This window comes from Sander vitreus, chromosome 9 (assembly GCF_031162955.1).
Source record: "Sander vitreus isolate 19-12246 chromosome 9, sanVit1, whole genome shotgun sequence".
Classification (NCBI taxonomy): domain Eukaryota; kingdom Metazoa; phylum Chordata; class Actinopteri; order Perciformes; family Percidae; genus Sander; species Sander vitreus.
The window spans coordinates 31,347,006-31,359,202 of NC_135863.1; positions in this window are offsets into that span (position 1 = coordinate 31,347,006).

Consider the following 12,197-nt stretch of genomic DNA (forward strand, 5'->3'; position numbering starts at 1 on the left):
AAGTGAAAATCAATCACTATAGATTGTATAAAATGATAGTGAATTTGTTATTTTGTGTTTTCCAAAATCTACTTTCACTAAATTGAAAACAAGTCAAGTAAACAGAGCACTAGAGACTAGGCAGGGAGCTTCTGGCCAATGACTTCCAAACATCCTGTGGAATTTCAGACAGCTTTAACCATGGATCCCTAAAATAACAAAAAGCATCCTCAGGGCAGTCTGTCTTCGGGGTTGTTAAAACTAATAATTCCAACAATCCGCTTATAATAACACCACACATGAACAAAAAACATTCACTTATAGCCTCAAAATCATGTGCAGGTGACATAATCTCCAGGAAACAAAACAGTATTACCATGGATCCTGGCAGTGGTGGAATGTAACAAAGTACATTTTCTTAAGTACTGCACTCAAGTACAAATTTGAGGTACTTGTACTTTACTTGAGTCTTTTCTTTTCATGCCACTTTCTACTTCTACTTCATTACATTTCATCTGACAGCTTTAGTTACTAGTTACTTTATAAATTAAGATGTTTGCACACAAAACGCATGTAGATTATAAAATAAGATGTTTTATTATAAATTAAACTACCCAACAATATAACAGCCTACAAGTCCAGCTGAAATGATTAGACCATTAAACACTTTGTTGAGTGACAGAACTGTTTGGATCATTTCCAGTTTCTAAAATGTGAGGATTTTTCTATATGCAGTACTTTTACTTTAAATACTTTAAGTGCATTTTCCTCATGATATATACATAGTTTTCCTTAAGTACCACTTTCAAAGTATTTTTTTACATTGTGGTATTAGTACTTTTACTTAAGTAAAGGATCTGAATACTTCTTCCACCTCTTGATCCTGGACCAGCAGAACCTCAAACTGCAGTTTTCCCTCACAGTCTATTACAGTTTTTTTTCCAACTGCTTACACACGTTTTCAAAACACGTCTCCTTTTTTACAAAAAAAAAACTCTACACACAATTCCCCAAACTGCACACACAAAATGCCAAATGCCTCACATCTCCTTCAAAATGAAACACTGCATTCAAAATACCATAAACACATCTCAAAATGAAGCATTTGCATCAAACGCTTTTTTCATAATAGTAAATTTTTGGATATACTATGTACACACTGTTGTTCTAAATCTAAAGCTCTTTTGTCTTTCATAGGCTTCTAAGTGTAAGTGTAGCATTTTTGTGTCTTAGGTAGAGAACTGTGTGTAGTGTTTTGAAAAAAGTGTTTTATGCCATTGAAAACTGAGTGAAAGGCTGAGAAATAGCTTCTGGTTTTGGAGATTGGTGTGTAGTTTTGCACTTTGAGTGAGAGGTTTCAAAAATCGTGTGACATGAAAAGATTTTGTGTGTAAGCAGTTGGAAAAAACTGTAATTATTTCCTCAGTCTGAGTCAGCAAGGAGCAGTCTTCCCTGACATGGAGCTTTCCTTACTTGGGCTTTGACTTTGAGTTGAGGCTGATGCAAAATCCCATTTTAATGATTGGAACACTCAAACTCAAAAACACAGAAAACATGTTTAAATTGGAGGTATAATAGCATGGGGCGAAAATATGTATTATGAAAAGTAAATTTATTCAATAGAGAAGAAATATCTTGAAATCAAGTTCCTTTCATTTTCAAGAGGTTAACGGTACACGTTGTCCTCTTTACTTTCTCTTTCCCAGTAAGTATCTACTAAAACTCACATTCACCTACAGATCAGCCCAGGGTGAAGAGAAGATAGAAGGAGAAGAATTCCTCGGAATGAAAGTAAAGAACTTGCCTCACAATGAAGCAATCCAAACCACAATAATGAACTTGAATCATTGCTGATGTTGATGCTTATGACAACATGTTAGAAGGGATAACCTCATTGTTGGCTTTTTGCATGGTTCGTGGTAGTACAGAGGGGTGTAGGTACAGAACCTTGTGACAACAACACTTGTATCACTGTATGTCAACATGCACTTATCAGAGGTGGAGCAATGGAAACAGCCTCAGGCCTTGTTTTAAACCTCTGCAAATAGCTGCATCTGCTTCAGTCACAAGTGCTTAAGTGATGAAAGATACTCTTAACCCCTCTGGTATGCGACAGAACAAAGACCGCTAAATTGCAGTTGTCACAACTGTACAGCTCAAAGGTCTCAATAATCGTTTGTGTGCAGTGCATTGCAGAGCAACAAAAAAACAGAAAACCGCAGGTATTTCTTACACTTAAAGTATGTTGTTATACATCACAGGCATTATGTTTAGTTGGAATGACGTGACGCTAAAGTCGGTCTGTTGGTTGATCTGCTATTATAATCCACACTGAAATGTCTACAAAACAAATCACATGAATTGATATGAAAATTTGTGCGGACATTCATGATCCCCTGATCTTTATTCTAGCACCACCAGCAGGTTGATATTTTTTATTTTTTGTGAAATGACCTAGCAACGGCCCAGAGGATGAATCCTAATGAGTTTGGTGATCCCCTGACCTTTTCTCTTGTGCCACCATGAGGTTGACATTAATGTTTTTGAGAGAAATGTCTCAACAACTGTTAGTATGCCAGGATAGTATGCCATGACATTTGGTACGAGTCATATTCCCATAGGATGAATTGTAATAACTTTAGTGATACTCTGACTTTTCATCTAGACATGTGTCCAATATGGGGCGCCCTGGTAGCACACCTGGCTTGGCGTGCGCCCCATGTTCAGGGGTTCAGTCTTTGGCGCAGCCAAAAAACCTATGACGTCACCACAATGTAAAGTCTAAGGGCGGAGCGGGTTTTGTGAGACAACCCAGGTTGCGTGAGAACCACCACCGCACATATTCAGTGGGGTGCATATAACTGAAGTAAACCTGGAAGCTTAGAAATGCTTTTGGCATGTAGGCGCAATTTTGGGATCCGGTATCCAGTTATTATACATCCATAGCCTCACATGCTCACAGCATGCTGTAGACTCTTTGTCCTTGTTGGTGCCATATGAACAACTTTGAGTACATTGCATCATACTTGCCATACTTGCTTGGGGGTACAGGGTTTTATGCCCAAAATATTTCCCAGCTGGGATTAATAACTTCCTGGAGTCTCTGCTGGTTCTCTGTTTGGTTTTTGTACAGATTAAACTAACCTGATATGACATGTTAATTAGTGAGCTTTAGAGGTGCTGGTAGAAGGATAGTGTTACCTTCTGATAGAGCCAAGCTAGCGCTTACCACTGCTTCCAGTCTTTGTGCTATGCTAAGCTAACTGGCAGTTGGCTAAAGCCTCAGAGACAGCTACGAGAGACGTATCTATCTGCTCATCTAACGCTCTGTCAGAAAGCAAATAAGCGTATTTCCCAAAAAGTAAAAATCCCCAAAAAGCTAGCATGCTGGACTCTCATTCTCTTTTTGGTGCCATGTGAAAAACTGTGAGTACCTTGAGTCATACTTGCTTAACATCAGCATTAGCATTGACATTATAAGCATGTTAGCACACAGGCATTAGCATGTAGGTTAGGGTGACCAGACGTCCCGATTTGACCGGGAGAGTCCCGATTTTGAGTTGCGTGTCACGAGTCCCGACAAAATCCTGTCGGGACGCTAAAATGTCCCGGTTTACACCAACCACTATGAAATTGTCCCAGTTGTCAGGAATTATATAGCCGACGTGATCATTAACTAAACCCATGTACAAAGACTAATAAAGCGTCCAGCGTATGATTTTAACAATGTGTGTGTGTGTGTGTGTGTGTGTGTGTGTCAGTCAATCGTAGCGGTCTGCGTCTGCATAATCTGTGCAGCCAGCGTTACAATGTATATTTGTAAACATTGTTGCAATGTCTCTTCTTATCTGTCTCGTTTTAACCAGTCCCTCCAGGTCTGCTGGAATTGACGAGCGCTGGGTGGAAATGTTCGCACATTTCAAAAGCAGGGAGATTCCGTTTAAAAAATGTAGGTCCCCTTCGTCAGTTCGCCATGTGTCTACTGGGCTCAGATGCTCCCGTTGAGCGGCTCTTTTCTCTCATGAACAACACATGGACTGACGAGAGGAACCGCATGACCATTCCCACGTTAAAGGCGCTACTCGTCACATGGGCCACTTTTGCTGACACCTGTGTTGCATTTCACAGTAGGCTTTCAGCTAACTAATTGATTCTTGTGCAAATTCACTCCTCTAACAAATACTGTATACGGAATAAATGTTTCCAATAGGGAAGCTATCTGCTCTATCAAATGAGATTACATTTATGTGTGTGTGTGTGTGTGTGTGTGTTGTTGGTTAGAATAACACTGGTAACACTTTACGGTAAGGGTACATGAATTATCATGAATTCATGCATGAATTAATTGATTGTACGTATTGTTATGCATTATGTAATTAATGATTTATGTATTACTGCATTCCCTAATATCCCATGAATAATCAGGAACTGACGTGTTCATAGTCTGTCATTCGTGACCTCATACATGAACAACACAACTAAAGCATTAGGTACGTGGGCACATAATTATGAATTATGATTTATTAAGCATGATCATGATTATTATTTTCTGCAAAAAAATGTGGTCATCACTGCACAAATTCTGATTTGAACACAACTTGTGCATAATGATGTTGTACCCACCTTACCTAATGCTTTAGTTGATGTGTTGTTCATGCATGAGGTCATGAATGAGAGGCTATGGACTCATGTCAGTTCCTGATGATTCATAAGATATAAAGGAATATAATGGAAGTAATGCACAATTCATGCATGAATTCATAATTCATGTACCTTTACCGTAACGTGTTACCATAACTTTAGTTCAAGCCTATGGCAGCAGTTCCAAATAATTCGTTTAGTGCCATGCAATGAAAAATACCTTTTTACAAAGTTTTTCATAAGTTCAGTGGGTGCATTTTCCAAAAGAATACTTTAATTCTGAAAAATAAAGTTGGTCCCACACGAAACTCACTCAATGTCTTTTAATATTATTTCTTAGATATGTAGGCTACATACCAAGAAAATTCATGAATATTAACTGAGATACCCCATTATGTTGTGAGCAGTAGGCCTATGTGTGCTGTTGGCAAAATTGTGTCTAATCTGTCTATATCTATGTCTGACCTGGGCTGGCACATGTTCATGTTAAAAAGCGTGTGCGTGCACGAGCACTAAGGTCACACGCAAAGTGTCCCGGTTTTAGTTCCGGGAAATCTGGTCACCCTAATTTAGGTCAAAGCACCGCTGTGCCTAAGTACAGCCTCACAGCCAGTCCAACACTTTAACTGAAGATCTTTGTTAGAGCCTAGTTGAGAAGATATAGAAAAGAAGAAAACGAGTTTCACTTGAAACAACAATGATTTAATAAAATAATTTCCCAAGTTTATTATGGAGTGGGATTTGAAGCAGGGGACCTATGTATCACTGAACTGAAGGCCTTACTCCCTGGTTTCCTGCCTCTGGTCATGCCTACTCTTCCAGATTTCCTCTCTCATTTAAACCATATGTAAAGGGGTTTAGGGAATATGAGAAACAGCTTGACTTCCACAATCCAATGCATGCAATCATCACCTAATCCACTGCAACATATGGCAATATACTGTATGTACATATTATACATATGTTTGTAAATCTTATATTTTATAAGGTCATCTTTTAAAAGATGTATCATAGAACAAATATAACCTTTACAGAAAGTCCCTAACTAGTTTACTGTACATACACCAAGCATAAGGGGAAACATTAGAACAGTGAAACTAATAGAGAACTGACTTTCAAATACTGACAAAAGCTCAAGTGTCATTAAGGTTTAAACAAGTTTTGGTAATTCAAAATATTGAGTTGCGTTTCAGAGTTGTTTGCAGTTCAAGCATTTTGAAGGTGCGCAATACAAGACCAGTCCTGCAAGGATTAGTAAGCAAATAATGGCGTTCCAAGGTTAAGTATTGGATCGTGTATCATAATTGCAAAATCAAAATGAGAGTGGAGACGTGTGGTAGTTTGGAAGATTACAAGTAAAAGACCTGCATTGAAAATGTTAGATAAGGAAAAGTATGTATGTATCATCACAAAAATGCACTTAAAGAATTCAAAGTAAAAGTACTCCATGCTGAAAAATCCTCACATTTTAGAAACTGGAAACGATCAAAACAGTCAAGTGTTTAATGGTCTAATCCAGGGGGCTTCAACATTTTTTAAGCCAAGGACCCCTCAACTGAAAGAGAGACAAAGCAGGGACCTACTACAGGACTACTACATATATTGTATAATGTGAAGTTGCATAATAAACTGGGCCTACAATAATGTGTAGGGCGGCCTAAAGCCTTTACACATACCTTTTTTGCATAGAATACTGAGCTATTAAAATAGCCTACTAATTGTTGGCATCATTTTATAAATAATGTTTTAATGTTCAAAATACATGTGGCACAGTGAATCCTTAGGATGAACTGTATCTGTGGATGGCTTCCTTAGTGACTACCTTACCTATAGGCTAGTAAGCAATGGGGATTTATATTTGCTAATATGTTGGATTCATGTTAAGACATTTTTGAAAAACCTTTAAAAAATTAACAATAATTTGGAGGCTTCCCTGCATTGACTCTGAGGACCCCCTAGAGGTCCCGGACCCCCTGTTGAAGATCCATGGTCTAATCATTTCAGCTGGACTTGTAGGCCGTTATATTGTTGGGAAGTTTAATTTATAATAAAACATCTTATTTTATAAACTACTTGTGTACAACATTTTTTAATTTGTAACTAGTAACTAAAGCTGTCAGATTAATGTATTGGAGTAAAAAGTACAATATTTCTCTCTGAAATGTAGCGGAGTAGAAGTAGAAAGTGGCATGAAAAGAAAAGTAAAGTATAAATATCTCAAATTTTTACTTAAGTACAGTACTTGAGTAAATGTACTTAGTTACATTCCACCATTGCATGGAAGGTTATCCAACTTTCCAATACACAGAGCAATTAAGATAATAAAATGTATCACTGGTGATAAAGCACAATATACTGTGATCAACTAGGGTTCAATTGCAGCATTAGAATACATTGCTCCAAAGTCAAGATCAGACACAACAGTGGAGCGAACAATAGTTTGAAATGGCATGTTTGGCAGAGTTACCTCTCGGTAAACGTCATGATCTATGTGCCAGTTGCAAGGAAACTGGAGATTAAAATGAACTCAATACCTTGCTTTTGTCAGCCTTGAAGCTCCAGTTAAATATTTGATGAGCGGACAGGTGATATCCTCGTGCCCAACGGAATGTTCCGGCGCACAGAAAGCCGGCCCTAATGAACAGCTGAAAGGTTAGTGGAGATAAGGGAGCTGATGAAATTGTAAAACCAGAGAGTATAATTTATCATATGTCAGAACCATTCCCTGAAGATGAGTCAGAAATAATAGTGTTAAAAATACAGGACAAAAAAGTAACACATCACCTTTCAAATGGGATGTCAGCATGAGGTCTGACTCTGTGACACACCTCAGGTGTAAGAACTGTCAGAAGTTGAATTAAAGCTGTTAATTAAAGTTATCCTGGTGAGAACGGTCAGAGATTGAATTACAGGTTTTAAAAGTTATCCTTTAACACATTTTTCTCAAATGATTGGCTGACACCCAGAAATATGGGCCTATTAAAAAAGACAGCAGGGTTGCCATTGTGCCCTGTTGTGCGCCGACACAATGTGGAATCAAACCTGAGGTGAGCAGTGATGGGTCAATTTTAGGATTACCTTAATTGCAAAAGGACAATGGCATCTTGAGTCAACTTTAAAAGATGTAAAAATACTGACATGGCTCTTACACATTCCTCCAAACGCACTTTCATTCCCTATAAGACTGGTTAAAAAAATGTGTGTATACTTTTTTATATATCTTATACAGTACATCTTTTTTATATTGTAGATATATTTTTGGTTATGCAACGAACATGGCTTTATGGACAACAAAGTTTGTCGGGCCACCACACAACAACCTTTTAAAGGATTGCCATGACATTTTGTACAGACATTCTGGCTTCAGAGGATGAAGCCAGCTGACTTTAGTGATCCCCTGACTTTTCATCTTGATTATGCATTATGATATACATTATATATAGGCTATGCATATACGATTACATTACGAAGTCCCTATTTTTGGTTTCAAGTGAAACGTTCCAAAACAAATATTGGACGTGTTGTCATGAAAGCATTTTGTCAGGCTCTGTATATGTGAAACATGTAGTATGCTTTATTGTCTTGAAAAAATTGCAGAAAAGTAATTAATATAATAGTAATTAATCCAGGTTGTGTGCACTTTAAAGAATTTTAAGACATTTTAGGAAATACACATTCCTGCCAAGAATTAGATGAGAAGACCGATACCACTCTCATTTCTGTAGGATAAATATCACGCTGGAACAAGGAGATGGTTGGTTAAACTTCCCATACAGACTGAAAACCACAGTGTAAAAATTACATGTTGGGGGTACAGGGTTTTATGCCCAAAATATTTACCCGGCTGGGATTAATAACTTCCTGGAGTCTCTGCTGGTTCTCTGTTTGGTTTTTGTACAGATTAAACTAACCTGATATGACATGTTAATTAGTGAGCTTTAGAGGTGCTGGTAGAAGGATAGTGTTACCTTCTGATAGAGCCAAGCTAGCGCTTACCACTGCTTCCAGTCTTTGTGCTATGCTAAGCTAATTGGCAGTTGGCTAAAGCCTCAGAGACAGCTACGAGAGACGTATCTATCTGCTCATCTAATGCTCTGCCAGAGAGACAACATGGCTCCAAGAAGTCACCGTTTTCAGGCCAAAAAACCCATACCCCACCATAAAACCACAATTAATGGCTTTTACACTTAAGTTTCATATGGAATTAACAAATAAGATATAACATGATCTTTTTTTAGGTTTAGGGTTTAGGATTGCTTCCAGTCTTTATGCTAAGCACAACTATCTGTCTCCTCGCTCTACCTTCATATTAAACAGACAGATATAAAAGTAAGGGTGGCATCAATTTTGTCATCAAGCAGCAAGCAAGAAAGCATTTTTCCCAAAATGTTGAACTGTTCCCTTAAATTTTCAAGACCTTAAGCCTACATTCAACCAGTATAACCAAACAAGAAAATGTCTATAGTCTCTTAAAGCTTTAGTCCGTAACTTTTTATATTAATGAACGTCCGTTACATTCAAGCCATTGCAAAATTAGTTGCTACAAAGCTAATTAAGACTATCAGCTCCACACAACTTTGTCTGTATTTCTCAGTATGGCTATGTTCAGAAATTGGTGTCGTCCAGCGACTTTCGCGCAATGATAATTATCTCTTGTGAAGACTCCATCATGTTGTTTTAATCCTCCATGTCCTCCTTGGCTACAAGCAACTGCATGGAGGAGGGGTGGGGGTGGTGCGCGATACAGTGTTGTTGTCATTACTTAGAATTTCTCATGGGGGCAACAGAAACTACGCACTATTGCTTTAACATGTGATGAGAAGACACTATAAAATGTTACAAATCAAACAAAGTATGAAAAAGTTGTTTGTCCATCAAGTTTGCTCAGTGTTGTATTTACAACAGAGTCATAACAGCCATCTGCTGGAGTCCTGAGCCCTGAGCCTGTTACTGACCCAACACGCAGTGCTGGGAACAGAAGGTTCACTCTTAACACATGAGGAAGTGCAGTGTACCTTAGATAAAATGTTGCCCCTCGACACCCCCCTTCCACACACACACACACACACACACACACACACACACACACACACACACACACACACACACACACACACACACACACACACACACACACACACACATACACACACACACACAGGTGGCACTATCTTTGTGGGGACCCGTCATTGACATAATGCATTCCCTGGCCTCTTACCCTAACCTTAACCAACACAACTAAATGCCTAACCTTAACCCTTACCCTCACCCTAACCATAACCTAATTCTAACCCTAATCCTAAAACCAAGTCTTAACCCTCAAACAGACCTTTAACCTTGTGGGGTCCAGCATTTTGGCCCCACAAAGCTGTCGGGACCCCACAAGTATACTGGACTCCCGGTTTTTGGACCCCACGAATATAGTTAAACAAGAACACACACACACACACACACACACACACACACACACACACACACACACACACACACACACACACACACACACACACACTACTCCTCCTCATACAACCATCTCTGCCTGCTCCCTCTGCGGTCCGTGTATCTCGGCGCTTCTGGCTGACAGGCCACAGCAGCACCCCTCCTCGGCTCTGTCAGGGTGCACACAGGGGTGCATGTTTCCTGAGCAACTTGAGCAAATATAGGAAGTGGTGGTGACCCGAAAATTAACCCATATGTGGCACCCATGTTGCCTTCCTATTACACCCCAGTACATCGGTTAACTGCTGAAAAAGGAAGTGCACAATAAAAACAACTGAGAGACTATGGTGTATTGGTTCATTTTCGTTCATTCAGGACACAGTCTGTGACATAATCCGTGACAATGGCTGTATTCAGCTCAGCCAAGCCGTGGGAGGCTAGTGGGTATGGGAATTTGTTCTGGTGCACATCAAGAAAACCCCTTTTTTATAACCAAAGATTTGATGCTATCTTCAGGACATAGTAGCTCACTGAAAAACATCACATGGTAAGGTATGAAGCATCACATGATGCTGATGAAAGACATTGTGATGGTCAAGGAAGATCATTTAATAGAGGCCCTGGAGGTATACTGTTAAATACTTCTTAGGCAACTTCAGAGAAGCTGAAGGCAGTTTCCGCAACATATGAATTTCTGGATCTTAAATCAGAAAAAGTTGTGTTCCTGTTCACAGAACCAGCCTCTAGTCTTAGAACTGGCCAAAGTGCACCAGCCTTTCTGTTTCCTTCTTACCTTAAGCTTAGAAACACACAAGAGGTGTTTCCTATTAAACTGCCAGATTTACCACAAACAGTGTCGGAAGGAGTGTGACATGCTTATCAAATTTACTACCGCAGCAAGGAACCGCAGCAGGTTGAGCAATCGCAGCCAGTGCTTATTGACAGGGGTCCTGTTGCACAAAACACAGAGGCTACATGCACATTCTCACTTATTTTTTTTTTTTTTTTATTTTACATAACAAAATAGGAGTCTACTCTTTTGGAGCAATCGCAGCCAGCGCTTATTGACAGGGGACCTGTTGCACAAAACACAGAGGCTACATGCACGTTCTCACTTATTTTTTTATTTTTTTTATTTTATATAACAAAATGCATACTACTATACTACTAATGAGTCTACTCTTTTGGAGCCAGATCACATCTCAAAGTTGGATCTTTCTCAGGGAAAGAGAAAAGAGAAATAAATGATGGATCTTTTGCATGATAGTCTGATTAAAAAAAACAAACCACTACAATAAAACGGTCTGTATTAATAATACTGTAGTATGCTTGTTTCAACAAGAACATCTTTATTCTAAAGACAACTTGAATTCCCAGTGAAGTGCACACACCTATTAGCCCTCGAGGAAAACCTGGAGCAATAAAGTCAACACAATGAGATCAGAGTTTACAGGTTTAAAGAAGTTGATTGGGGCTTGTAATTTAATTTATTCACACTATTAAAAAGGAGCAACTGTGTGAGTAAAAATATTTCTTAGGAAACAGCATTAATATGTTTATTGTACCCATGCTCCTAGCCAATCCTGAAGGCAAGATGATAAATTAGATTTCATAAATACATCTATGTGTATTTGATTGACATTAAAATGTTGCGAGTTGTTACGGAAAAACTCAGGAGCAGCTCGACTCTGGATATGTGATGAAAGTTCGGGAGACTTTGATGACTTGCCTAAGCCTAAACTCCCTCAATTTCCAAAGACACATTCATTCATATTCGATCACATGACAGAGCAAATGTTGGTTGAGCGGGTGTCAATTTAAAGCATGGTAAAGTTTAAAGCATTGTTAGTTACGTTAGTTACTAGCCAATTTGGCTGTTGATGAATGAAGCAAATAACACTGCGTCTGTTCGAATTGGAAGGCTTCAGAAACAACGCAACAAATCAGTGTTGCCAGATGGGTCTGTTTTCCGCCAACGATTCGGGCGGTCTTGTGTGTGTTTGGCTTGAAATCGTAATATTGGAAACATAATCTTTATCTGGCAACACTGGTTGTGGTACCAATCCCACATTTCCCATGAACACAATGTTTGTGGCGTGTCATACAACCATTGGCTACGTGCCTAGAGCGTTGAAACG